This window comes from Camelus dromedarius, unplaced genomic scaffold (genome assembly GCF_036321535.1).
Source record: "Camelus dromedarius isolate mCamDro1 unplaced genomic scaffold, mCamDro1.pat HAP1_SCAFFOLD_189, whole genome shotgun sequence".
Taxonomy (NCBI): domain Eukaryota; kingdom Metazoa; phylum Chordata; class Mammalia; order Artiodactyla; family Camelidae; genus Camelus; species Camelus dromedarius.
In genome coordinates this window covers 391,620-401,697 of record NW_026989847.1, presented here as the reverse complement: position 1 = coordinate 401,697, position 10,078 = coordinate 391,620, and positions in this window count along the sequence as shown.

Sequence of the window (10,078 nt, the reverse complement as noted above, 5' to 3'; positions counted from 1 at the left end):
TATCTGAATTACTTATATCCTGTCTATATAATAAAATTGTTGTCTGTTACATTTCCCAATGTGTAACTAGGCCTACAAGATTGATGATGGCTAAACATCTTGAAGGAATAGATAAAATTTATAACCCTGTATAAAATAATTGTAATAGTGTGATTCTAGTTATGGTAATGAGCAACGAAGGGTAAACAATTCCTGGATAATAATAGACTAGTAAGACAGGCGATCCAGAGAACTTTTAGTATCAATAGGGTCTGATAAAAAACTAACACCTTGAATGGCAGCTCAGAAGATACTTCACCAGAAGTAGGAATGAGCCATCCTAGCACCGTGGGACAAAATTGGTCATGAAACCTCTCTCAAAATATTGGTCGAATTTAGGACCAAGGGGGAGCACTGTGAATGAAAGTACTACAATGTGAATGAAAATACTGCAACCACGTCAGTAAACAAAGAATCCTGAAGCCAAGCCATCAGCAGCCGCTGCCACACCCCAGCGAGGACATGCCTGAAACCCAGCCTCTCAGCCACTCATATTGGTGCCCTCTGAGCAGACTCAGAATAAGAAAGGACAGGATACTTGCCCTATATAGCTAGGTGCTTGTTAAAGTATGAATTCAGTGAGTCCAAATGTTTTCTTCCCCCCATACATAGAAAACCACTAAATTCTTGAACTTGAGATACCTGGCTTTCTTTAGATAACAAGCAATCTTTTATTGTTCCAACTACCTGGTCTTTGTTGTAAAGCTCCTGTATATCCTAGCTCTTCCCATACCTCTTGGGAGCAGTTCCTCAGAGTGATCTGAGAGGCTGTCATCCCGGCTCGAGTCCTCCCGCCAAATGAAACACAACTCTTAATTTTAGGCTGAACGTTTATTTCAATCAAGTCCCAGAATAGACACAACTCATCACTTCTGTAATGGAATACACTGGATCAGGAACCAAAAGCGTGTTCTAGTCCTGAAAAACTACTGGTTCCTCTTTCTTCCTGTCATTATACAGTCCCACCAGAACTCATTACTTTGCTGTCTGCTCATCTGGTAACCAAACTCAGAGAAGAGTCAACTCAGCAGACTGCCCTACTGGGGAGAACAGCCGGCAAAAGCACTGTGGGTTGCCTGCCCTCCCGCACGCTCTACTGACACCTAGTGTCCTCTGTGGAGACCAGGGCAACAGAGATGTTCCCAACAGCTGCAAAGTCCCACACGTTAAGAAAATCATTTTATTTTATATGATATGTTACGTATATACCCATCTCTGAAAACAGCTTTGCCAGAAGCCCAAATATTCAACATTAATCTGCAAAGGCATATCTGGTCCCTAAGTGAAAACAAGTCTTAAGACGACGCTAAGGACTCCAAAGTTCTCTCCACGACCATCAACCAAGCTCCCTGCAGGTCTGCAGCTGCAGGCGGCAACATGTCTGCTTTTAAAGCAAACCCATCCTGCCCTCGGGTGCTACAATGTCCCTCTACGCCCTCCCATCTCAGGGTAAGAGCAGCCGCTAAAGAACCTCACAGGGCAGCACTGACAGGACTGGACACAGAGGATCAGAGCTAAACTAAGCCTTCTGATGACACGAGCTTGTCACTGTGTCACTTTACAGATGAAGATATATATAGAGAGAACTGGGGTGATCTTGCTCAAAGTCACACAGCTAATAAGTGGCAAAGTCTATAACTCTGCTCCTCCCTCCGGCGTGACGCCCCAGCTGGGATGCCCACGGGGTTCTCTCATGCCTGCCTGACCAGTCCTTTCCTGTCACTCATAAAACACCACAGGGTCTGAACCTAGCCTGCCTTTTCAACATCTTTTACCTCCAGTCTCTCAGGAACAAGGCTGCTCGGGCCACTGTATGACTTCTGGCTTCCCAAACCCTCCGTGCTCAGGCTGGTCTTGCCTGTGCATCCTTCCCCCTGCTCAGAGGCTCTTCCTCACCTGCAGGAGGACGTTTACACTCTCTGCAGGGACACCCCCTCAGGGAAGCCCTCTTTTCGCCCTCAGCATTGCAGGTGTCCCAGGCCACATCCCGGGCTGTCCCATTAGGACTGCATGTGCCCAGGGGACTAATCAGACTAGCAGCCTCAGAGGCAGGGATTATGACCGGGTCTCCCTGCAAACCTACTGCCCGCCTAACAGTCCCCAGCCAGCAGGTCACCTGGAAGTCACAGCAAGTGCCCCACCCAATCCAGAAGTCTCTTCATTTGCCAGCACCGCTGAAGACTGGTTTCCAAACTTTGGTCAGTTTTGCACAAAAAGGCACCTTCCACTGTGAACCGGGGGGGGGGTTTGCTTATGCTACTCACCCTTACTGGAAACGTCAAGGGAAACCAAAAGGCCTTTTCTCGACACTTTTTTGATGACACCCTCCCACCCACAATACTCAAATGTTCAAGAGAATTGGGTCCACGTGATTTTGTTTTCCTTACGCTAAGTGGCTCAAAACACTGCGGGTTTCTTTCTCTTTTGAGGGTATTTGTACTAAGTTTATAGGCTTTAATCTGCTTGTCTCACTCTTCAGAATCCCTAGCAGTTGCCACATCTTACTCCCTTCAGCAGCCTCCCTCCCAACATCAAGTCTAGGAAATCAGCTGTGATGAGGGGCCCAGGGGCAGTCACAGAAGATGCAACTAAGGCACAGAGAGGCGACATAATTTGCCCAAGGTGATCAGCTTCAACCCCTAACAGTGTGTGTCACTTCCCTCTGTTTAACTCTTATGCTAAGCAAGTTAACTTTTTGTAGATTATAGTTATAAACACATGAGGTATCAAAATATACACAAGGACACACATCAAATCTAAGATGTTGATTAACTCCACTATTTTGTTTCTATATATTTTATTTCTCTTAAAAAAATTAAGAACCTCTGCAGTCAATAATGCAAAATGTTACTGGGTTTTAAATCCAGAATATAGAGGTGTTAAGTGTGTCATTGCTCATCCTTATTTGTATGTTCACAAGACAAAATGATTTGAAAGACTCTCTCCCCTCCCCCTACTCACTACTGGCTCTCACCAGAGCTCCAAGTCCACACATCTAACAGCCTTTCATTTACCCACATCTGAACTCATCAGATTTTCCCCAGAACTCCCTCTGCAGGTTTCCCTCATCACAGCACAGCAGGACTATCATTTACCTCATTAATCCACCCAGAAACCTGGGCCTTACTCCATTCTAACTTCACAGACAGCATTCATCCTTTCTTATTTACCATCGAAACATGTCTTCAATCTGTTCGCTTTAACACACTGACCGTCCCACCGCTCAAGTTGAAGCCACCAACACTGCACTCCTGGAATCACGAGTCTCCCAATTGGCCCTACAGCCGCTCTCCCCTACTTGAGACAAATGGGATTGTGTCACTCCCGCGCTTTTAGGACTCTTTTCAAACCCACTTTTCTTAGAAGAAACTCCCAGTTCTTCACCTGGTGAAGGTTTTTGCCATCAAACTGTCAGCTCAGGGAGGGCAGGATACGCCCTCTCCCCTTGGCCCCACCCTCTGGCAGAGCATCAGCATGGGAGGACCTGCTGAGCTACACCAGCCTGTATTCTAAACCTGCTCTTGATTTCTTAGCAAACTGCTTCACTTATCCATACAAATCCAAGGTAGATTAGAAAGATTTTAGATGTTGATCTAGACTATTGATTTGGGGATTTTGCACTAGCAACCTGCAAGTACATGTTCTAATGATTCTGTCTTCTAAAAACCACACCCAGATTTAAGTAGTACTTGTGGAATGTCTTCCGAGTAAAAGGGACTGTAGTTTTACAGAATTTATATTTTATAACATAAACAACCCGCACAGGGTCACAAATGGAACTGCCTCACAAGTGACAGAAGACAGGTGAGAGGCATATAGCAACAGGTCACAAAGATGGTAAGAGAAACGTTGATTCTCCAACCCCCGAAAAAATTCCTTAATGAACTGAAAACTCTGAATTTTGAAAATAAAATTCTATCATATAAAGAAATAAAATAAATAATCCTCTTCATCAGGGTTTCAAGATCTGACTCCAGAATTTTTAGCAGGCTATACTGAATCCTAGCAAAGGAAAATCAGATACACTAGTGGTGAGTAAGTTCCAGGGAAACGGCAGCAATTCCTCCACTTGTAAAAGGACATAACTCACCTGTCAAGGTGAATGTAAACTGCATTCTGGAGAATTTCGGTAGCTTCCAGGCTCTGCTTCTGGGTGGCAAGTACAAGGACAGCTTCGAAGCATGCTTCTAACTGAGTCACCGGCATTCTTACACTGCAGGGGGAAACGGAGGCCCTCAGTCATGAGCTGAGATGTTCCTTTCTTGTCTCACTGCCCGTGCCTCGGGGACTCAGTGCCCTGCAGCAACCCGGCCCCAGGCCAGGACCCGTAGCGAGGCCCAATCAAGCATGGGGTGCACTGTGCTTGAGAAAGCCCATCCCCGATGGGGGCAAGAGGTGCTGGTGGGGTTGTGTGAACCTATAAATGCTCACAGAAATACACCTACACACAATGAAGTGATACAATTAAGAGTAACAGGCTATTTAACAAAATTTCAATTGTCAGTGGAAATTTTACCATTCCTTTCCACTTGTCCCCTGCACTCTGAGACAGGCTTAGGCTCTCTCAAACCTGCAGCTCTGATACAATCGTTGTGAATTCATTTTGCTTTGCTGCAAGTGTCTTCGCTCCCCGTGTCGCTGTGACTGTCGTCTCTTAACAGAGTCAGATGTCTTCCTGGATCTCTCCCTGAATTCCTTGCTCCTGCTTCTCAGATCCTAAGATAAATGGCAAGTGAAGACACATGAGTATAAAAGGCACTGTGGACTTGACTAAAGCCTTCAGTGTCCCCTAGGTGAGTGCTGCCCACCCCTTACCTTCGATTCTCAAGGTTCTGCCCAGGGTGACATCCAGACAGGATAGCGTCCTGGGCCAATTAAATGCTGTGTGGCTTGGGCGCACGGACAGCTGCAGGAGCTGGTTCCGGAGCCGGGCACCTCCCCACCTCTGCTCGTCTCTCTCCCGAAGCCCCGCTTCCAAGCCCCCAGGCTCCCTAATCTTCTGTCCTTCTCTTCTACTTTACTCCAAGCCCTTTTCCTCTTCCTTTATTCCCTACTTATACCCAGCTGTAGTGATTTTTCAATCACAGTATCTGAAAAAAATTTCTGCAGCTGAAAAGAGGTCTCCAGAGGTCAATGCCCATATGCTGGATCTTGAAGAGAGCCCCAGGTTAGGGAGACCCTCACCAACAGTCACAGGGCATCAGACATGTTGCAGGATCGACCACCCCCAACAAGAGTTTGCTGTGACCCAAAGACATGCACAGCATCGCTGCTCACAAAAATGTAGTTGGCTCATTTATCCATTATTGAGAAGAAAAATTAAAAATTGTTCATGTTCCTTACTAAAATTATTTATGAGTTGGAAAAAGGAATTGTAATAGAAATGAAAAAATTTGACTTCATATTAGATATGTTCCTTTGGCTTTAAACCTGTGCCCTGTTTTCTAGGCTCAGACATGCTAGCTCTGCACCTTTTGTAAAAGAAATTTGCCTTTAGCCTGAAATATCCAGGAGGGCCTATTCTGCGGGCTCTGATCTTTAAGGATGTTAGCTCTTCTACACTTATGTAGAGACGGCAAGTTGCAAAATAGAGAATAACCTGTTTTGTTTTTTTTTTTTGGACGTTTTAATGGGTCACCGTGATTTGACCCACATGGACAGCTGCAAGAACAAAGGATTCCAAGGAAATCAATTCGTACAGCAAGAAGTTTGCAACAACCAACCACATCCCCACCCCTGTTTAGTAAAAAAGGAGACTGAATTCTGACTTGGGGAAGAGGGTTCTCCAGGATATCAGTATGCCATCTTCTGGGTCTGCCAGCTTTTCGAATAAAGTCACTATTCTTTGCTCTAACACCTCATCTCCCGATTTACTGGCCTGTCATTCAGGAAGCCGAACTAGCTTTGACGTGGTAACTAAATGACTTTATTGGAGGTAGTAAGTCTCCACTGTTTCCTCATTTCCAATATGTCACAACCTATAAATTTTATATGCTGTTTAGCAACACAACCAAAAAACCTAACATAGGGAATTGATTCCATGGAAATAAAATTATTTCTACTCCTTCAAAACTTTTTTCTTTTCTATTTTATTTGTTTTGCTTATTGAAAAGAAAATAAAAATCAAATCTATTTATTTCATGTATTTTTGTTATAGCTGCATATTTTAAATACTAAAAAGATATTTAAATTGCAATAAAAAATTGTTCATATATTAGTGTAAAAATATATAAACAATCAATGTGGATTAGGAAAGGTATGGATATTTACTAAAAATCCACTGCACATCCAGTCTTTTACAAGCATATCCTGGAATAAAAGCTCTATGATCCAGGGGTCCACCACCCACATTCTCACTGCCGAGTTCCTTAGTAATCAACTACCAATGCACCAATATAGAACCAAATGATCAGTATTTTAGGTATAAATGAGGGAATTACCTCATTCAATTATATAAAAAAAACCTTAAAATATTTACTGAACTTACTGACAGACAAAGAAAATTGGACACAAAGAAGTACAGTTTCTTCCCCAATGTCACAAAGCTAATAACTGGTAAACGCAAGATTTGAACTCATCTGCCTGATTCTAAAAACTAGTTGGAAATCCCATTTGACTGTGGAGGGTCCAGCAGCACAGCCTATCACCATATCTTTGTTCAGATCTAGCCTTAGACAGCCTGAGACAGCACCCCATTCCTATGGAACTCGAGGGCAAGTGATATCAATAAGGATTTTATATTCAGTAGTTTCTTAGGCCTCATTTATATAAACTGTCAGCAGGTCAGCAGAAAAACTCTGGGAAATATGAGTTGATCCAGAGCTTTTTGCTGATTAGAAACTCAGTCTACCAGGACAGAGTGGCCTTCCCATGAGAGGCCACATGGACATAAACTAAAGGCAGGTGAGCAATGAAAACTAGCAAGACCCTGGAACTCAAGCAAGAAGGACCTCTGCCATCCCCTGCCCAGTTGCCTCTTCGCCCGCATGGACACGATGGCAGAAGACCCAGGTTCTTGTCCAAGTTACAACATCATGATTCTCACACATAAAAAGTTACGACTCTATGCTCTTAAGTACTTTCCAACTCAAATATGATGAAACCAATATCTCAGCAGAATGTCTATATCTCCACATCCTCTCTTCTATTAGGAGAATATTTCTATGGCAACAAAGCAGAAATCCAATTAAAAACACCATGAAAGAAGCCGGGAGAATGTCTGCATAAGAGACTTTGTTCTCACGCTCAGTGAATGGAAACAGAGAATAAGTGTTCCTTCTCCCTCAGCAAGTGGGAGGTAGCCTGATTGTGTGTGTGTGTGCGTGTGTGTGTAAATCAAATACAATGAATTCTGGGATATTTACAGATTTTTTTATCTTACAGTCATTTCATGAGGATGAGACAACCTTTAAAGTAATTTGAATCTAGTGTTCTGAGAGAGTCTCAGGCTCTTATGGTGGAGGAGTGGAAAGGGGAAAGGAAAGGAGGAAAGAAGTAAATGAAGCAAAGGAGTACGAATACTGCTAGGGAAATGCAAGACGTTAATTTTGTTCCTAATTACATCACACACAAATTATGGACTGGCTTTCCCCCAAGTCTTGTCAAGCACTGAGTTGCAGAAGAAAGGTGACAGCCCATTTCTTACTGAGCTTGTGATTGTACGTGGCATCTTATAGACACAAATCTTTTAACTTGATCCAACACTTTAGCAGCAGGCCGTAATTCTTCTGTTTTGGGAGACAAGAAAACAGGAGTTCAAAGAGGATGTATAACTTGACAAAGTCAGAGGACCAGTAAACAAGAGAGGATGAATTCAAACTCAGATCTGAATGCAGAGTCTCATCTTCCCATTCCCAGGGCTGGAAAATCCTTAACACACAGGCTCCCCAGCACCCCTGCAGTGCTCCTGGCACCAAGGATTTCCCATAGCGATGGTCTACAGTTCTCACAGACACAGCGCTCTGTGCAGCCAATGGCCTCCATCGGACCTTGATCATCTACCTGACACGGCCAACATGCTTCACAATAAAGGCAGGAAAGCTGGCTTTCCATTGCATACAAAGCCATCCCTGGTCTAACCTGGGCTCTTCTGCAGCTTCTCCAGCCTAAAGGCAGCCATGAAACTGCTCAGAGTTTGTACATGTGTCACACTACCTCTCTCCATCTGTCTCCCCAAATATACTACTTAGCTATGACCATTTTGAGAATCTTGGAAACAAATTTTTAAAAACAGAAAAGAAAGGATTCTGGAACAAGTACTTAATACTTACAATTTTAAATGACAATTTACAAAGTGAGTATTTACAAACCGAATCTGCCTTCCTTGGTGTCAGTTTTAACAGTTACAAAATATAATAGCAAAAAATTCTCACTTACAGAATTAACAAAGACATCAACACTAATCTGGAATAAACTCAAAATTAAAGCCCTTGTTCTACATGGAGAAAACTACTGGACTCTACTGAGGAGTAAAGTAAGAGGTGTGAATGTAGAGACATCAACATATTGCATGGAGGAAAACAGTTTTGTAAATATGGAAGTTCTCCTAAAAATAATTCAAAACTTAATAAAAATCCCATGAATACTCTTATCTGACTTTTTTTTTAACTTGAACAAAATATTTTAGAATTCTTCAGGAATAATAAAGTCATAATAATAGCCAAGAAAGTTTGGGATGGAAGAAAAGAACAAAAAAAATCGCACTGTCAGATAATAATTAATTTTTACAATATGTAAGATATGGCGCTGGAGTAAGGAAGTAAGATTGACAGAAATATAGCATGAGCTCAAAAAGAGACTCTAGTGTACATAAGTATTTTGTGCATGTGGGATTTCAAATCAAAGAGCAAGTATGAATTCAATAATTGTCCTGGGACAATCAGAGAATCACCTGGAAAGAACAAATTCTATTCCTGTCATAATGACCACAAAAAAAATTACAGATAGTGGTTTAAATATTAAAATACTAATAACAGCAAATACAACTCTTTGCTCACATTAATTCAACTTCTCCTCACTATAACAAGTACTATTATCATCTCCATCTTAGACATTAAATAAACCTACATAAGAGATTTATACCATTATAAGAAAGTATTTCTAAGAATAATAACAAAGATAAAACCCAAAAGGAAGACATTTACTATCTTAAGAATATTTTGAGCCACAACAAAAATAAACCTACTGAACAAAATGAAATGAAAGAAATGACAAGGAAAAACTCCGTGATAGATGTTGATGAAGACAAGAGATTAATGTTCATAACATACAAAGAGCTGTCACAAAGCAAAAAGAAACTTCCTTACTTAAATTTGTGCAAAGGACAAAATGGATCATTCACTTTTCAAAAGTCAGATGGCTAATCAGTGAAAAATGCTCAATACCTCACTGATCATCAAATGCAAACTAAAACAATGAAAAAGCACTTTTGCTCATCTTATTGGTAAATATTTTTAAAACATATTGTAGCTAGTGTCCATCTGTGGGAGAAAAAACTGTGAGCGACCTTTTTGGAGGATGACATGTCAATGGATATGTAAACTCTGAAAAACGTGTGTACACACTGATTCAACCCCACTTCTAGGAATCGTTTCGTTTAGAAAAAAATCAGTTCAATTAGATGTACTGTTTACACTGGTGGTAAGAAAAGCTGAAGTGAAATCATATCCAGCGATAGAGAATTGGTTACATAAGTAATTCTACATTTTTCATTCCACACTGGAGAAGGAAATTCTAGTCACTTGAAAGTAGCCTGTGATGAATGTAAATGTCACATCCAGGGACTAAATTTCCAGAAGACTTAACTAAAGGCATGCTCATACAAGATCACAGGAATGTCTGTTAAAGAAAGATGCCAGTCAAACATCCTGACAGTGGAAAATGGAGAAAACTTAAGTGTCCACCATCAAGACAATGATGCGGTAAATCACTGTGAGTTGTGGGCACTGAGGGAGCCAGCGTTTCCCCGTGGCCCAGGGCCTTGTCCACAGCACTCTCCCACCAAAGATGTCCTTGCACAAGAGACCACACCTGCACATCA